Source organism: Drosophila miranda (assembly GCF_003369915.1).
Source record: "Drosophila miranda strain MSH22 chromosome Y unlocalized genomic scaffold, D.miranda_PacBio2.1 Contig_Y2_pilon, whole genome shotgun sequence".
Lineage (NCBI taxonomy): Eukaryota > Metazoa > Arthropoda > Insecta > Diptera > Drosophilidae > Drosophila > Drosophila miranda.
Window position 1 is genome coordinate 24,967,410 of NW_022881614.1, and position 17,322 is coordinate 24,984,731.

The following is a 17,322-nucleotide window of genomic DNA, read 5'->3' on the forward strand; positions in this document are numbered from 1 at the left end:
AGAGTGGCGAGATGGGCGCTGGAGCTGCAGCAGTACCAATACGACGTACATTATCGGGCCGGCAACCAGAACGTGGTCGCAAACGCGCTCTCTAGGCAACCTTTGGAATCCCTTTCACGCGTCGAAGAAGAGGGCACGACCTGCCCGTGGCTCAGAAGAAGGATCCAACAAGTTCACGACGAGCCCTAAAAATACCCGGACTACACGTACGAAAACGGGCAGCTTTACCGAAACCTGGGGCACGGAGCCGACGATGACGACCACGTGCCGTGGAAGCTCTGCGTGCCCAAGGACTGCCGAGCGAGAGTCCTCCGCGAGTGCCACGACCAACCGACGGCAGGCCACCTCGGCGTACGAAAAACTATCACGAGGATATCCCAGAGGTATTATTGGCCGGGATTTTATCGCGACGTGAGGCGATATATCCGCGGTTGCGTGAGCTGCCAGTGGGCAGGATGCTCACTCGCAAGGCCGAGGAACCCTTCGCCACCCTGTGCGCCGACTTCGTCGGACCGTTACCCCGATCCAAACGGGGGAACGCCATCCTGCTAGTTTTCTTTGACACCTTCTCCAAATGGGTCGAACTGGTGCCCCTTAAGAAGGCAACGACGGCTAGCCTCGAACGAGCTTTCAGGGAACGCATACTGAGTAGCTTCGGTGTTCCGAAGCTGTTTGTCTGTGACAACGGCACCCAGTTCACCAGTCGGTCGTTCAAGACCTTCCTGCACACCGCCGGCGTGGAACTCCAACACACCGCGCCCTATTGTCCGCAAGAGAACCCGACGGAAAGGGCAAACCGGACCGTGAAGACGATGATCGCCCAATTCGTGGACGATCACCAAAACACGTGGGACGAACTCTTGCCAGAAATGACGCTGGCGATCAACTCGAGCGTCTCGGAGACTACCGGTTTCAGCCCGGCATTCCTCGTACACGGAAGAGAGCCCCGACTGCCCGGCGCCTTATACGACGAGGTCACGCCGGGGACGGGAAGCGCCCAGGAAACTCCTATGGGTAAGGCCGCCAGGCTAAAAGAAGTGTTCGCCATCGTCAGAGACAACATTCAAAGGGCCAGCCAAGAACAATGGAGGCACTACAACCTTCGCCGACGACAGTGGCGTCGGTTCGCTAGTACTGGACGGCAGCATCACCTCTCAAACGCCGCCGAAGGCTTCGCGGCAAAACTGGCCCCTAAATTTGACGGCCCCTATCGCGTGAAGGGTTTCCCGTTGCCAAACATCGTTCAGCTGCAGCACCCGAGCAGCCGGAAACGGAAGGTCGCCAACATCAACGATCTGAGAGAATTCCACGACCGCGAGCCCGACGAACGTGCCGGGGAGGCGGACAACCCAGGTACCGCCGAACAAGCGCCGGACCACGACAGGGGCACAGGTACCGGCTGAAACGAAGGGAAAAGGGGGGAAGGGGCGACCGTGCCGGGGAAAAACCCGAGCGAGGCAAGCGACGACTGCCCGGATCCCGAAAAGTACCGACACTAGGTCGACCGACGGCGTAGCCCGCGACAAGCGTCTCCGGCAGTCCAAGACCCCACCATCACCGATCAGTGCCATTCCGCCACCACAGCCGAACGGTCGAATCGATCCCAACCCAAACGCATCCGAAGATAACGCAAAACCATACAACATGAAGGACCTACTGATTTTCCTCACTCTGCTAACCTCGACGCGCGCGCTGGTCAAGTTGAATGACTACACTAACGCGGACTATATCCCAATAGCGGACGGGGACGCCATCATTTGGGCCAACCACGGATACCTGCACCACACTACGAACGTGACTTCATACGAAGATTACGTCGCCGAAACGGAACAAGCCGCGGAGCTGTTTAGCCTAGACCGGATGGCGCAAGTGATAGCAGCCGACCTGGACCACATCAAGAACCTGGTGGCCACGCTAAGGGTCCACCATCGGGGAACAAGGAGTATAAACTTGCTCGGAACAGCATTGAAGGTAGTGGCCGGAACGCCCGACTTCGACGACTGGGAGCAGGTCAAATTCCAACAAAAGCAGCTGGCGGAGTCCAGCCGTGGCCAAAACGAAATCAACTCCAGGATTCAAACCCGAATCAACGAGCTGACCCGCCTCGTGAACCACATCGCCAAGGAGGACAACAGGATCATTATAACGGATCTGGAAGACCTCCTCCTGGCCTTAACCCTTGCCAAGATCAACGTGATCAGCCCCGCCCTTCTGGACGGCGCTGACATTAAGGAATTGGGCGAGCAACACCTCGCTAACATCAGCCTAGTGGAGCTACTAGAAGTGTCAAACATTAGCGTCTTCCAGAGCGCAGACCTACTCCACTTTCTCATCAAGTTTCCCCAACCGAAGCTGGTCTGTAGGAAAATGCTTATTTTCCCGGTCCAACATCAGAACAAGATACTGGATTTCAGCGAGGGAGACATCGTGGCAGAATGCGGGCCCCAAACCCTCAGCATCGGGGATTGCGAAGCCACCATCGGCGCCACGTTTTGCAGAGAACGCGAGGGGATCACCTGCGCTCAGCAGATGGTGACCGGGTCCGTCGCGCACTGCGCGACTTCGCCCGGTCACTTGGATCCGATCGTCGTGGTGGACCACGGCACCATCATCGTCAACGACGCAAGGTTCACCGTTGTAGATGAGGCGGGGACCACCCAAGCAATCTCGGGATCGTACCTGGTTACGTATTCCCACCGGGTCTCGTTTAACGGGACCTGGTACGTGAATCACCTCGGCGACTCCAAAAGAAAGGCGGTGGTACCGGCGATGACTCGAATAAACGTAACGGCACACAAGGAAAAGCTAAGCTTGCCGTTCCTACGGGAGTTAAGCCTACAAAATTCAAACTACATCGACGACGATGACGATAAGGAGCGCCGCCTCCTATTTGTTCACCCTCGTCGTCGCCATCCCTCTCTGCGCCATCATCTGGGTGCTATACCGCCGCCTCAAAATAAATAATAAAATAAACGAGGGGGAACGTTGTGAGTTTGTAGCATACAACGTATAGCGATACGCTATCATAACGAGCTGATCTTATTGTAGCGACCAGAGGAGCACGCGCTGGTTCCGGCTTCTATTTGTCGTCGGCAAGGGGGGGTGAGGATTTACCACTGTGCTACCTGCTCGCATTGGATACATATAATAATATTGATTTCGCGTGCGGTTTTCCTCCCTAACACATGATCGATCGGACTGGCCATACAGAAAAGAAACTACCAAGAGTGACAAGCTATGCACACATAGAGGTTGCTCTGCAAAGAAAACAGAACATGCTGAAGTACGGGTTGTGCTGCTGAGTAGCTGTAGGTGTAGCAGCGTTTTGCTCACCCTACCTTGACCATCTGGGCCGCAAAGCCATATTAGTGGCCGATGATCCCTAAATCCCCCAGACTCACTTCATTTCCATAATCCACTCGGCATGGCGCCCTAAAATAATTTAGTTCATTATCGATTTCATTTTAAAACTTATTTATTACTTGACACAGGGGCATTTCCCTACTCTACTTAAACTCCCAATTGACTCAATAACTATTTTAGCGAACAACAGGATGCGAGAATATTCCAGGTTGGAAATTAAAATAATACTAATAATAATTAAAATAGAAGAATTATAACTAAATAGAAAAAAAAAGAATTAAATGTGTATATAATAAAAAAAACAGTATATGTATATAGGAGGTAGCCGCTAAACTGGCATACAAATTTAACAGAGCATTTGTGACAACAACAAAAAACCCATGGTTACTGTTCTTGCTATCTCTTCCGGCATGTGGATCTGCCCAACTGTTTTACCTCTCCCCTTCTTTCTTTCCTATACCTCTCCTTCTCTCACGCTCATGCATGCAATTTATTTAGAGTAAAGCAATATTCTTTCACTTACGTGCCATCCATCTCCAAAAGCGCTTTTGTCGAAGACGATCCGCTTGCTATAATTGCTGTAAATGTAATTTTATTGGGAGAGCACAACAACAAAAAGAGAAAAGAAGAGAAAGAACAAGGCGCGCAGAGGCTTTCGGGGGACTGCTTTTTTTCTTTGCTTTTGAGCATTGATATTGTATTTCTATTCCCTTATGCCTTTCTTTTCTTTGGGCTCCACATAGGGCTAGCCCTTACGGTTTAAGGGAAAAGAAAAGCAAGACTGAATTAACGGCGCTACACTGCCGAAAGGGGAGCAAGGTATTTGTATTCGTACTCACTAAGACCTTGCCTATTGGCTCATGGGTATAATTTTGATCTGGGTTTTTATTTCCTCTACTTTTTTTTCACTAAGCCAGGTCGGCCGAGGGCAAGATATTTACGCAAAAAAACTTGGGGGCCAAAAAAAAATGTTCAATATTCCGCTTTTAGTTTCGCAGCTTCCCGGCGCCGACGATGCTGCTGATGCACTGAGTCGGACCCACAGCTGGAGCGGCGGACTCTCTGCCTTGCGCTTCTCTGCGCCAGCGGCGAATTCGATCGGTTCTTGTGCTTTTTTTTTTTCGGGAGCGCAGTCTCTTCTCTTCCCTTTCTATGGCCAGCTGGTTGTGGCTGCGGCCGGCTCGGTCATCGATCCCAATTATCTTTTTCCGCTATTATCCCTTGGAAATCTGCTTGGCACAACGTGCCAATTCTGTAATACAAGAAAACCCATGTTCCATTTAACACTACCTAGCGACACCTAAACCCCAATGTCCAACTTACCGCTATGTGGCGATTGGCACTCTTGTTATATTAACTTGCAAATGGCCGTCCGAAACAAAAAAAAGAGACCACTTTCGGATGCCTTGCCTCCGGCGTGGGGTCAGAATGGAACGCCCCCTTACTGGGGTGGCAAATTTCTTTTCGATTTCTTTATGGTATAATTTGAAAGCAACACGATTCTTTTGTTTGTCTTTTTTTCTTTGATTTAGCACTGGCGCGAGGTTTAGTTATGTTTTTCCGCTAATATTTCCTCTTTCCACCACAAACACTACCTTCTGAAGTGGGGCCCAAAATCGAAAAGAGCGACCGTAGCTGGACTTGCATTCACGAACCCTCCTAACAGCGAAAGTGCCAACCACCATTTCCCTCGAGTTAACATAACCGCGGCCGACTCTCTCCCGAGTCCGACCGTCTGCCCAAAAAGTACCCGTCGATCACGAGCAATAGGGGCGCTAAACGCAATTACGATATTCCCTGGATTTAAAATTTTTGATTAGTTTTTTTTTTCCGTTCTTTTATTTTTGTTGTTGTTGTAGTAATATTTTTGTAGCTGGTTCAAGCGTCACTACAAGTTGCTGCGGACACCGCAACTCTACAGTTATACCCGATACTAATTCAGTATGGCTTTCCTCCGGCAGACGCTGCTAATATTAAACGACACGACAAAGAGTGCGTGCGAGAGAGACAGAAAATCAGTCTGAGCGTGACGTCGGGCGCTGCGTAGCCAGTGCAAATTAATTTGAGTCTTTTGGCTATAAAAATTATCTGATCTGGTCCAGATTCAGCAATCTGATAGATATGGTCGTTATCTATGATTCTGCGTTTTTAGTTTTCTCGAATGTGCAATATTGTGGATGCAACAGATTTTCGTCCTTTGTGGGGGCGGAAGGGGGTGGGGCGAAATTCTGAGATATACGTTTTATAATGAGATCTAACAGAAGTGCGGATACCAAATTTGGTTACTCTAGCCTTAATAGTCTTTGAGATTTGTGGATGCCCCAGATTTTCGTCCTTTGCGGGGGCGGAAGGGGGTGTGGCGAAATTTGGACACGAAACGGTCAAGGTCCGATATCACAGGAGTGTGGATACCAAATTTGGTTGCTTTGGCTCTTATAGGTTCTGAGATCCTTGAACTCATATTTTGCAATTGGCAAAGCCGACCATGAAACCTGTGTGTTAGAGAGAGACAGAGCGAGAAAGAATGAAATTGTTTTCTTGATTCTGGCTATAATAATTATACGATCTGGTTGAGATTTTACACTCTAGAACATATAGTCATCCTCTACGATTCTGCGTTTTTGGTTTTATCGTATCTTTAAAAATGTGGATGCCAAAGATTTTCGTCCTTTGTGAGGGCGGAAGTGGGCGGGGTGAAGTTTTGAAATATTTTTGTAGCAGTGACATATCACAGAAGTCTGGATACAAAACATCGTTGCTCTAGCTCTTATAGTCTTTGAGCACTAGGCGCTGAAGGGGACGGACAGACGGACGGACGGACAGACGGAGAGACAGACATGGCTCAATCGACTCGGCTATTGATGCTGATTAAGAATATATATACTTTATGGGGTCGGAAACGATTCCTTCTGGACGTTACACACATCCACTTTTACCACAAATCTAATATACCCCAATACTCATTTTGAGTATCGGGTATAACGAGGGGGATCGTTGTGAGTTGCTGCGGAGACCGCAACTCTACAGTTATACCCGATACTAAGTCAGTATGGCTCTCCTGCGGCAGACGCCGCTAATATTGAACCACACGACAAAGAGTGCGTGCGAGAGAGACAGAAAATCAGTCTGAGCGTGACGTCGGGCGCTGCGTGGCCACTGCAAATTGATTTCTTGCTTTTGGCTACAAAAATGATCCGATCTGATCCAGATTCAGCAATCTGATAGATATAGTCATTATCTATGATTCTGCGTTTTTAGTTTTCTCGAATGTGCAATATTGTGGATGCCAAAGATTTTCGTCCTTTGTGAGGGCGGAAGTGGGCGGGGCGAAGTTTTGAAATATTTTTGTAGCAGTGACATATCCCAGAAGTCTGGATCCAAAACATCGTTGCTCTAGATCTTATAGTCTTTGAGCACTAGGCGCTGAAGGGGACGGACGGACGGACGGACGGACGGACGGACGGACAGACGGACGGACGGACGGACGGACAGACGGACAGACAGACAGGGCGCAATCGACTCGGCTATTGATGCTGATCAAGAATATATATACTTTATGGGGTCGGAAACGATTCCTTCTGGACGTTACACACATCCACTTTTACCACAAATCTAATATACCCCAATACTCATTTTGAGTATCGGGTATAACGAGGGGGAACGTTGTGAGTTGCTGCGGAGACCGCAACTCTACAGTTATACCCGATACTAAGTCAGTATGGCTCTCCTCCGGCAGACGCCGCTAATATTAAACGACACGACAAAGAGTGCGTGCGAGAGAGACAGAAAATCAGTCTGAGCGTGACGTCGGGCGCTGCGTAGCCACTGAAAATTGATTTCTTGCTTTTGGCTACAAAAATGATCCGATCTGATCCAGATTCAGCATTCTGATAGATATGGTCATTATCTATGATTCTGCGTTTTTATTGACGTATTGCTGCTGCTTCTGCCCGTTCCTTTCCTGCGAGGTCAAGGCTCTGTAGGCATAGGATGGCATTTAGCGCATCATTTGGGGTGGTGCGAAGAGCTCCGCTGATGCATAGGGCGGCAGTCCGCTGGACTTTGCCCAGTTGCTTGGTGATCGCCCTTTTTGATAGGGCCGGCCACCACACCGTAACTCCGTAGAGTAGTATTGGTCTAACTATAGCTTGATATATCCATTGGACTATGCTTGGGATCATACCTTATCTTAGCCCAATAGCTTTTTTGCATGTGTAGAGTGCAGTCATTGCCTTGTAACGAACCTTAGGAAGGTTCGTCACAGCGCGCTACATCGCGGGATCGTCACCGACTCATTTTTCCCCTTTTTATAGCCGATACTCAAAATGAGTATTGGGGTATATTAGATTTGTGGTAAAAGTGGATGTGTGTAACGTCCAGAAGGAATCGTTTCCGACCCCATAAAGTATATATATTCTTGATCAGCATCAATAGCCGAGTCGATTGGGCCCTGTCTGTCTGTCTGTCTGTCCGTCTGTCCGTCCGTCCGTCTGTCCATCTGTCCGTCTGTCCGTCCGTCCGTCTGTCCGTCCCCTTCAGCGCCTAGTGCTCAAAGACTATAAGAGCTAGAGCAACGATGTTTTGGATCCAGACTGTGGACTGTGATATGTCACAGCTACAAAAATATTTCAAAACTTCGCCCCGCCCACTTCCGACCCCACAAAGGACGAAAATCTGTGGCATTCACAATTTTAAAGATATGAGAAAACCAAAAACGTAGAATTGTAGAGAATGACCATATCTTTAAGACTGCGGAATCTGAATTGGATCGTATTATTATTATAGCCAGCATCAAGAAAACAATTTCATTTTTTCTCGCCCTGTCTCTCTAACAAACACGTAGCATAGGCGGCTTTGCTTAGAGTAAAACATTAGCGCCTAGATCTCAGAGACTATAAAAGCTAGAGCAACCAAATTTGGTATCCACACTCCTAATATATCGGACCGAGACGAGTTTGTTTCAAAATTTCGCCACACCCCCTTCCGCCCCCGCAAAGGACGAAAATCTGGGGATATTCAAAAATCTCAGAGACTTTTAAGGCTAGAGTAACCAAATTTGGTATCCGCACTTCTGTTAGATCTTACTATAAAACGTGTATCTCAAATTTCATCATAGATAATGACCATATCTATCAGATTGCTGAATCTGGATCAGATCAGATCATTTTTATAGCCAATAGGAACAAATCAATTTGCAGTGGCTACGCAGCGCCCGACGTCACGCTCAGACTGATTTTCTGTCTCTCTCGCACGCACTCTTTGTCGTGTCGTTTAATATTAGCGGCGTCTGCCGGAGGAGAGCCATACTGACTTAGTATCGGGTATAACCGTAGAGTTGCGGTGTCCGCAGCAACTCACAACGTTCCCCCTCGTTATATCTCCAGTTTCCCTTAAATGTATCGTTACTTAGCCTTAAGAACAGAGAATGCATACAATAAATGTACCACCAATAAAGAAACTCATTCCCCATATCGTTTCGCCTACCATTTCACGACAGCCAATCCCACATTCTCGTACCAACACATTACCCCCACCTCTAACGAAAAGCTCCCGAAGCACTGACAATTAGCCGGTAAGAACGCCCCCCACACCAACACATTGCCCCGCGTTTAGCCATAAGCTCCCGAGACACGAACCGTTAGCCGGTGACAACTCCCCACCGGGCCAACACAATACCCCCACCTCTAAACTTAAGCTCCCGAAGCACAGACTAGCCGATAAGAACCCCCGCCCCTTCCCTTCGCGGCTTCGGGACGCTCCGCGTCTTTCCCTTTCCCGAGCGCGCAAGTGCCGAGCAGACTTCACTTACGCGGAGACCCGGGCCGAGAATAGACGTTGTCCCGCGTGACAACTAAGATACAAGTTAAGAATCCTTCCGGGAACGTGACGAAACAACAAAAAATATTCAATGTAACAAATTACCTGTATAACCAGCTAGCTAATAAATCATTATTGTAACGAGAACCAACCCCGTGTAAGTCATTTTTGGGGATCCAAACCCCTCCCCGGTCACCCTTACCAACAACTACTCGCCAGCGAGCCACACTCACCTCCACTAACCCCCGACCAATCCTCGAAACCCCACCCTCACGCAGGTGTGACACGCCCTGCGCCCCTCTCTCGACCCCCACAGGTGTGACTCGCCCTGTGACCCCTCTTTCCCGACCCACGCAGGTGTGCTTCGCCCTGCGCCCGCCTCTCTCTCGACCCACGCGGGTGTGCCTCGCTCCGCGCCTTTCTTCTCGACCCTCCCGTCCGCCCAGTAAGACGAGCCGACCCCCTTTCGGAGTTCCTGCGAACTACAAATTTCTTGTAGGAAGACCCCTGGACATGACTGAGCTTACCTCAGCCTGGAAGAGGAGACATTACAAGTGGCGCCCGAGCAGGGACCCGAAGGAAACTCTAACGAGGGGTTCGTGGATTAAAAACCCACGGCAGTCAGGAGTGCAAGAGACAGACCAAAAAAAAAAAGGGGGAAAGATAGCCCCCGCGTGTACGCCTACGTGCATACGCGGCCGATCGCTCGACCGCAGAAAAAAACCCACCCCACTACCGCGGCGCGTAACCGTGCTCAAATCCCCACAATTCTAACGGTGAGGATCGCGAACGAGTCTACGTGTACGTGTACTAAGTGACAGTGAAAAGAAAAGGGAACACAGTACCTCAAGATCCCGGACGCTCAACCAGTCCGTAGGAACAGCGACGCAACGACCAAGAGAAGCATGGAGCCCTATACGGGGGAACAATCAGGTGAGTACGACGGGGACGAATTGACCGTTAATCCGGGGGTCAGCACCGGCTGGATCCACAAGCGCCGCCGGGAAGAACTGGAAGCCTTCGCGGAAGAATTCGGGTTCGACCGCGAAGGGACAGTTGAGGACCTACGGAAAAGGTTCGCCACGCTGGTCGAAGGACCCCTCGAACAAGAGGCCTGGATTCGACTGGCGGAACTCGAACGGCAATACGCCAAACCACCGGGACGCGCAAAGTCGCCGCAACCCTCTACTTCCGGGCAGGCGGAGAGACGGAAGGCAGACCCCAAAAGCGGTCTGCAGATCCCTGGGGCCCCCGAAGGCAGACCAACCGGCACGCCCATCGTGGTGACCGCAGCCGCCCCCCCAAGACCCCCGTCCCCAGAGGTCCGCCCCTCACCCATGAGGAGGCTCCTCCCTGAAAGCGATAGACCCCGGGGAGGTAACGACGCGTTGGAAGCCCATCGATACAGTCAAGCTGCCCAGATGGCGGAACGGATTAGGAGGTGGGGGATCCAATTCGACGGACAGGATGATCCGTTGTCTTTCATCGAGCTGTTGGAAGAGCGCGCGCTTTCGTACGGGATAGACACCAACCACTTGCCTCGAGCTATGGCGGAAATCCTTATCGACCGTGCCAACCGCTGGTTCCGCACCAGCAGGCTGCAAGGCGCCTCGTGGGTCAACTTCCGGCAAGAATTTTTGTCCTTTTTCCTCCCGCCGCGGTATTTCGAACAGTTAGAGGATCAGATCCGAGCCCGCAAGCAAGCGACGGGCGAGTTATTCAAGGACTTCATAATCGAGCTCAGGTTGCTCATGCACCACGCCGGGTACGATGATGCCCAAGAGCTCAACAGGATTTATGATAATACTCTGCCGGCATATCAACTGTACGTGCGAAGACACGAACTGCGAAGTTTGGCCCAACTAACTATGTAGGCTACGGAACTCGAATCCATCCAAGAGCGGAATAACCCCACTGCTCCCACTGCCCCTCGGCCCGGCCCAAGATACACTAGACCGACGACGCACCAGACGCAAAACGAGGTCGAAGCAAACCGGACCTCCTTTCGGAAGCCCCAATGGGACACGGCAGGACCGGCAAGGAGACCATCGTCAAACCGACCCGACACTCCAGCGCCGGAAGTCGCTCACCGCATGGTCACCACCCCCATCGCCAACCCACGGATGGCCTGTCGCCGCTGCGGCGAAGCCGGCCATGCCTCCCACAATTGCACCAACCCCTCTATCCTGTTCTGTTGGGAATGCGGTAAGCGAGGCGTAAGGCCATCGATTGCTGCCGCCAAGACTCGTCGGGAAACGATCAGCGTCCCCGACTGGCACGGGAACAGCCGGGAACGACGCCTCCCTAAACCCAGAACTAAGCCACCCACTACAGACACAGGACGGCCGGATAGTGGCGAGGGTGACGATAGGAGGACGGGCCACAGAGGCCACTGTGGATACCGGGGCGTCCCGGAGTTTCGTCAGCGCTAACCTCGCCCGGCAGCTCGGCAACGACGCCGGCCTCAGGGAAGCGTGCGTCCAGATCCGCCTGGCAGACGGGTCGGTACGCGAAATAACGCAAATTCTGTTGGCGTTCGTTAAACTGGACAAACGCGAGGTACAGATACCGCTCCTAGTGTTACCAAACATGCTAGAGCAGGTCATCGTGGGGACGGACTTCCTCTGCGCCATCGAAACATCGATACAGTGTGGCACCACCCTCCTCCGACTCCGCGACAGTCGCCTCGCGACAAATACACCGGTAGTTACCGCCAGCCAGGTGCACAACCCGGAACACGCGCCTACGAAACCTAAGGCGACGAACGATACGCCACGCAAACAAGGAATCAGGAACACGAAGCCCAGGACCCCGACGGAACGCCCTGACCCCAACCAGGGCAAAATCTCGGGTAAGGCAACAAGGGACGCGAACAGACCCACCAGGACCCCCGGTCCAACGTCCTCGACGAGTGGTGGAGAGCCCGGAGCAACGATCGAACCCCCACGGCGGCGACAATCGTCCAGCGGCCCAGCGCCGAATACAACGACCACGTTAGCCGCCCCGGCGAGCGAGCGCGGTAACGCAGCCCTTTCGATAACGGAAACTCCCACATCCGAAATCGTCCTTACTGCCCGAAGTTTTCCCAGCCGAGAACCGGGAATAGGAGCAACAGCCACTCGAGACACCGACCGGGGCCCCGACGCGCCCGTGGCCGGAGATCAACTCATCAGCACCAACGGCACGGGGCGCTGCCGGAGCCACCCTCCCCGCGTCGCCGAAGGTTTCACTATAGCAGGCACCAGAGCGGAAATCTGCGTCACCCGAACGAGCCACTGGTCTAGTACTAGCGGCATCATCGAGACCCGCATGTTCGTGCATCACGCCGAACGACACAACCCATGTATTCAGCCGGAGTCCCCGACCCCTGGCCTCCCGACGTGGCGCCGCAAATCCAGGAATTCCTGGACGAAGAGCTGCCGAAGCTCGCAGGCCTCCGAGGGACCACGGACCTCACGGAGCACACGATAGTTATGAGGGACCAGCGTCCCATAAAGCAACGGTACTACCCAAAGAACCCGGCTATGCGTCGGATCATCGACGAGCAGGTCGACCAGCTGATAGCAGAAGGCCTGATCGAGCCCTCGCGAAGTCCCCACAGCGCCCCCATTGTCCTCGTCCGCAAAAAGGACGGGAGGTGGCGCATGTGTGTGGACTATCGACAACTAAACGAACATTCGGTCCCGGACGCATACCCGTTGCCGAGGATCAACTATATACTGGAAAGACTCCGAAACGCGCGGTTCATCACCACGCTGGATCTGAAGAATGGATACTGGCAGATACCGATGGCCCATGACAGTAAGGAGGCCACGGCGTTCACGGTGCCCGGAAGAGGCCTCTATCAGTGGAAGGTAATGCCTTTCGGGTTACATTCCGCGGGATCCACGTTCCAGCGTACCCTCGACACGGTCATCGGCGCAGACATGGAACCCTTCGCTTTCGCGTATCTGGACGACATCGTCATCGTCGGCAAGGATTTCGCGGAACATTTGCGCAACGTCAAGAGAGTCTTCTCGCGACTGCGCCGGGCCAATCTGCGGATCAACGCAGACAAATGCGTATTTTTCCAGCGCCGCATAAAATACCTGGGTCACATGGTCAGCGAGGAAGGCATTCATACCGACCCTGACAAGATAGCGGCCGTCAAAGACCTGAGACCGCCCACTAACCTGAAGGAATTGCGACAATGCATAGGTATGGCGGGCTGATATCGTCGATTCATCCCCAATTTCGCCACCATAGTGCAACCGATGTCATTGCTACTAAAGAAGGGGAGAGCATGGGCATGGGGGCAGGAACAACAGGACTCCTTCGACGAACTCAAAATGCGACTCACCACCGCCCCGGTGTTCGCCTGCCCGGACTTCAACGTCAAATTCTCCCTGCAGACCGACGCGAGCAACGTGGGTGTGGGCGCGGTCCTCACCCAAGAGATCGAAGGGAAGGAACGCGTCATCGCCTACGTCAGCCGGCGCCTTAACAAGGCAGAGGAGAATTATTCGGCCACCGACAAGGAATGCCTGGCCGTCATATGGGCAATCCGGAAATTGCGCTGTTACTTGGAAGGATACCGGTTCGACGTGGTGACCGACCATCTCGCGCTGAAATGGCTAAACACCCTTGAGAGCCCTTACGGGAGAGTGGCGAGATGGGCGCTGGAGCTGCAGCAGTACCAATACGACGTACATTATCGGGCCGGCAACCAGAACGTGGTCGCAAACGCGCTCTCTAGGCAACCTTTGGAATCCCTTTCACGCGTCGAAGAAGAGGGCACGACCTGCCCGTGGCTCAGAAGAAGGATCCAACAAGTTCACGACGAGCCCTAAAAATACCCGGACTACACGTACGAAAACGGGCAGCTTTACCGAAACCTGGGGCACGGAGCCGACGATGACGACCACGTGCCGTGGAAGCTCTGCGTGCCCAAGGACTGCCGAGCGAGAGTCCTCCGCGAGTGCCACGACCAACCGACGGCAGGCCACCTCGGCGTACGAAAAACTATCACGAGGATATCCCAGAGGTATTATTGGCCGGGATTTTATCGCGACGTGAGGCGATATATCCGCGGTTGCGTGAGCTGCCAGTGGGCAGGATGCTCACTCGCAAGGCCGAGGAACCCTTCGCCACCCTGTGCGCCGACTTCGTCGGACCGTTACCCCGATCCAAACGGGGGAACGCCATCCTGCTAGTTTTCTTTGACACCTTCTCCCAATGGGTCGAACTGGTGCCCCTTAAGAAGGCAACGACGGCTAGCCTCGAACGAGCTTTCAGGGAACGCATACTGAGTAGCTTCGGTGTTCCGAAGCTGTTTGTCTGTGACAACGGCACCCAGTTCACCAGTCGGTCGTTCAAGACCTTGCTGCACACCGCCGGCGGGGAACTCCAACACACCGCGCCCTATTGTCCGCAAGAGAACCCGACGGAAAGGGCAAACCGGACCGTGAAGACGATGATCGCCCAATTCGTGGACGATCACCAAAACACGTGGGACGAACTCTTGCCAGAAATGACGCTGGCGATCAACTCGAGCGTCTCGGAGACTACCGGTTTCAGCCCGGCATTCCTCGTACACGGAAGAGAGCCCCGACTGCCCGGCGCCTTATACGACGAGGTCACGCCGGGGACGGGAAGCGCCCAGGAAACTCCTATGGGTAAGGCCGCCAGGCTAAAAGAAGTGTTCGCCATCGTCAGAGACAACATTCAAAGGGCCAGCCAAGAACAATGGAGGCACTACAACCTTCGCCGACGACAGTGGCGTCGGTTCGCTAGTACTGGACGGCAGCATCACCTCTCAAACGCCGCCGAAGGCTTCGCGGCAAAACTGGCCCCTAAATTTGACGGCCCCTATCGCGTGAAGGGTTTCCCGTCGCCAAACATCGTTCAGCTGCAGCACCCGAGCAGCCGGAAACGGAAGGTCGCCAACATCAACGATCTGAGAGAATTCCACGACCGCGAACCCGACGAACGTGCCGGGGAGGCGGACAACCCAGGTACCGCCGAACAAGCGCCGGACCACGACAGGGGCACAGGTACCGGCTGAAACGAAGGGAAAAGGGGGGGAAGGGGCGACCGTGCCGGGGAAAAACCCGAGCGAGGCAAGCGACGACTGCCCGGATCCCGAAAAGTACCGACACTAGGTCGACCGACGGCGTAGCCCGCGACAAGCGTCTCCGGCAGTCCAAGACCCCACCATCACCGATCAGTGCCATTCCGCCACCACAGCCGAACGGTCGAATCGATCCCAACCCAAACGCATCCGAAGATAACGCAAAACCATACAACATGAAGGACCTACTGATTTTCCTCACTCTGCTAACCTCGACGCGCGCGCTGGTCAAGTTGAATGACTACACTAACGCGGACTATATCCCAATAGCGGACGGGGACGCCATCATTTGGGCCAACCACGGATACCTGCACCACACTACGAACGTGACTTCATACGAAGATTACGTCGCCGAAACGGAACAAGCCGCGGAGCTGTTTAGCCTAGACCGGATGGCGCAAGTGATAGCAGCCGACCTGGACCACATCAAGAACCTGGTGGCCACGCTAAGGGTCCACCATCGGGGAACAAGGAGTATAAACTTGCTCGGAACAGCATTGAAGGTAGTGGCCGGAACGCCCGACTTCGACGACTGGGAGCAGGTCAAATTCCAACAAAAGCAGCTGGCGGAGTCCAGCCGTGGCCAAAACGAAATCAACTCCAGGATTCAAACCCGAATCAACGAGCTGACCCGCCTCGTGAACCACATCGCCAAGGAGGACAACAGGATCATTATAACGGATCTGGAAGACCTCCTCCTGGCCTTAACCCTTGCCAAGATCAACGTGATCAGCCCGCCCTTCTGGACGGCGCTGACATTAAGGAATTGGGCGAGCAACACCTCGCTAACATCAGCCTAGTGGAGCTACTAGAAGTGTCAAACATTAGCGTCTTCCAGAGCGCAGACCTACTCCACTTTCTCATCAAGTTTCCCCAACCGAAGCTGGTCTGTAGGAAAATGCTTATTTTCCCGGTCCAACATCAGAACAAGATACTGGATTTCAGCGAGGGAGACATCGTGGCAGAATGCGGGCCCCAAACCCTCAGCATCGGGGATTGCGAAGCCACCATCGGCGCCACGTTTTGCAGAGAACGCGAGGGGATCACCTGCGCTCAGCAGATGGTGACCGGGTCCGTCGCGCACTGCGCGACTTCGCCCGGTCACTTGGATCCGATCGTCGTGGTGGACCACGGCACCATCATCGTCAACGACGCAAGGTTCACCGTTGTAGATGAGGCGGGGACCACCCAAGCAATCTCGGGATCGTACCTGGTTACGTATTCCCACCGGGTCTCGTTTAACGGGACCTGGTACGTGAATCACCTCGGCGACTCCAAAAGAAAGGCGGTGGTACCGGCGATGACTCGAATAAACGTAACGGCACACAAGGAAAAGCTAAGCTTGCCGTTCCTACGGGAGTTAAGCCTACAAAATTCAAACTACATCGACGACGATGACGATAAGGAGCGCCGCCTCCTATTTGTTCACCCTCGTCGTCGCCATCCCTCTCTGCGCCATCATCTGGGTGCTATACCGCCGCCTCAAAATAAATAATAAAATAAACGAGGGGGAACGTTGTGAGTTTGTAGCATACAACGTATAGCGATACGCTATCATAACGAGCTGATCTTATTGTAGCGACCAGAGGAGCACGCGCTGGTTCCGGCTTCTATTTGTCGTCGGCAAGGGGGGGGTGAGGATTTACCACTGTGCTACCTGCTCGCATTGGATACATATAATAATATTGATTTCGCGTGCGGTTTTCCTCCCTAACACATGATCGATCGGACTGGCCATACAGAAAAGAAACTACCAAGAGTGACAAGCTATGCACACATAGAGGTTGCTCTGCAAAGAAAACAGAACATGCTGAAGTACGGGTTGTGCTGCTGAGTAGCTGTAGGTGTAGCAGCGTTTTGCTCACCCTACCTTGACCATCTGGGCCGCAAAGCCATATTAGTGGCCGATGATCCCTAAATCCCCCAGACTCACTTCATTTCCATAATCCACTCGGCATGGCGCCCTAAAATAATTTAGTTCATTATCGATTTCATTTTAAAACTTATTTATTACTTGACACAGGGGCATTTCC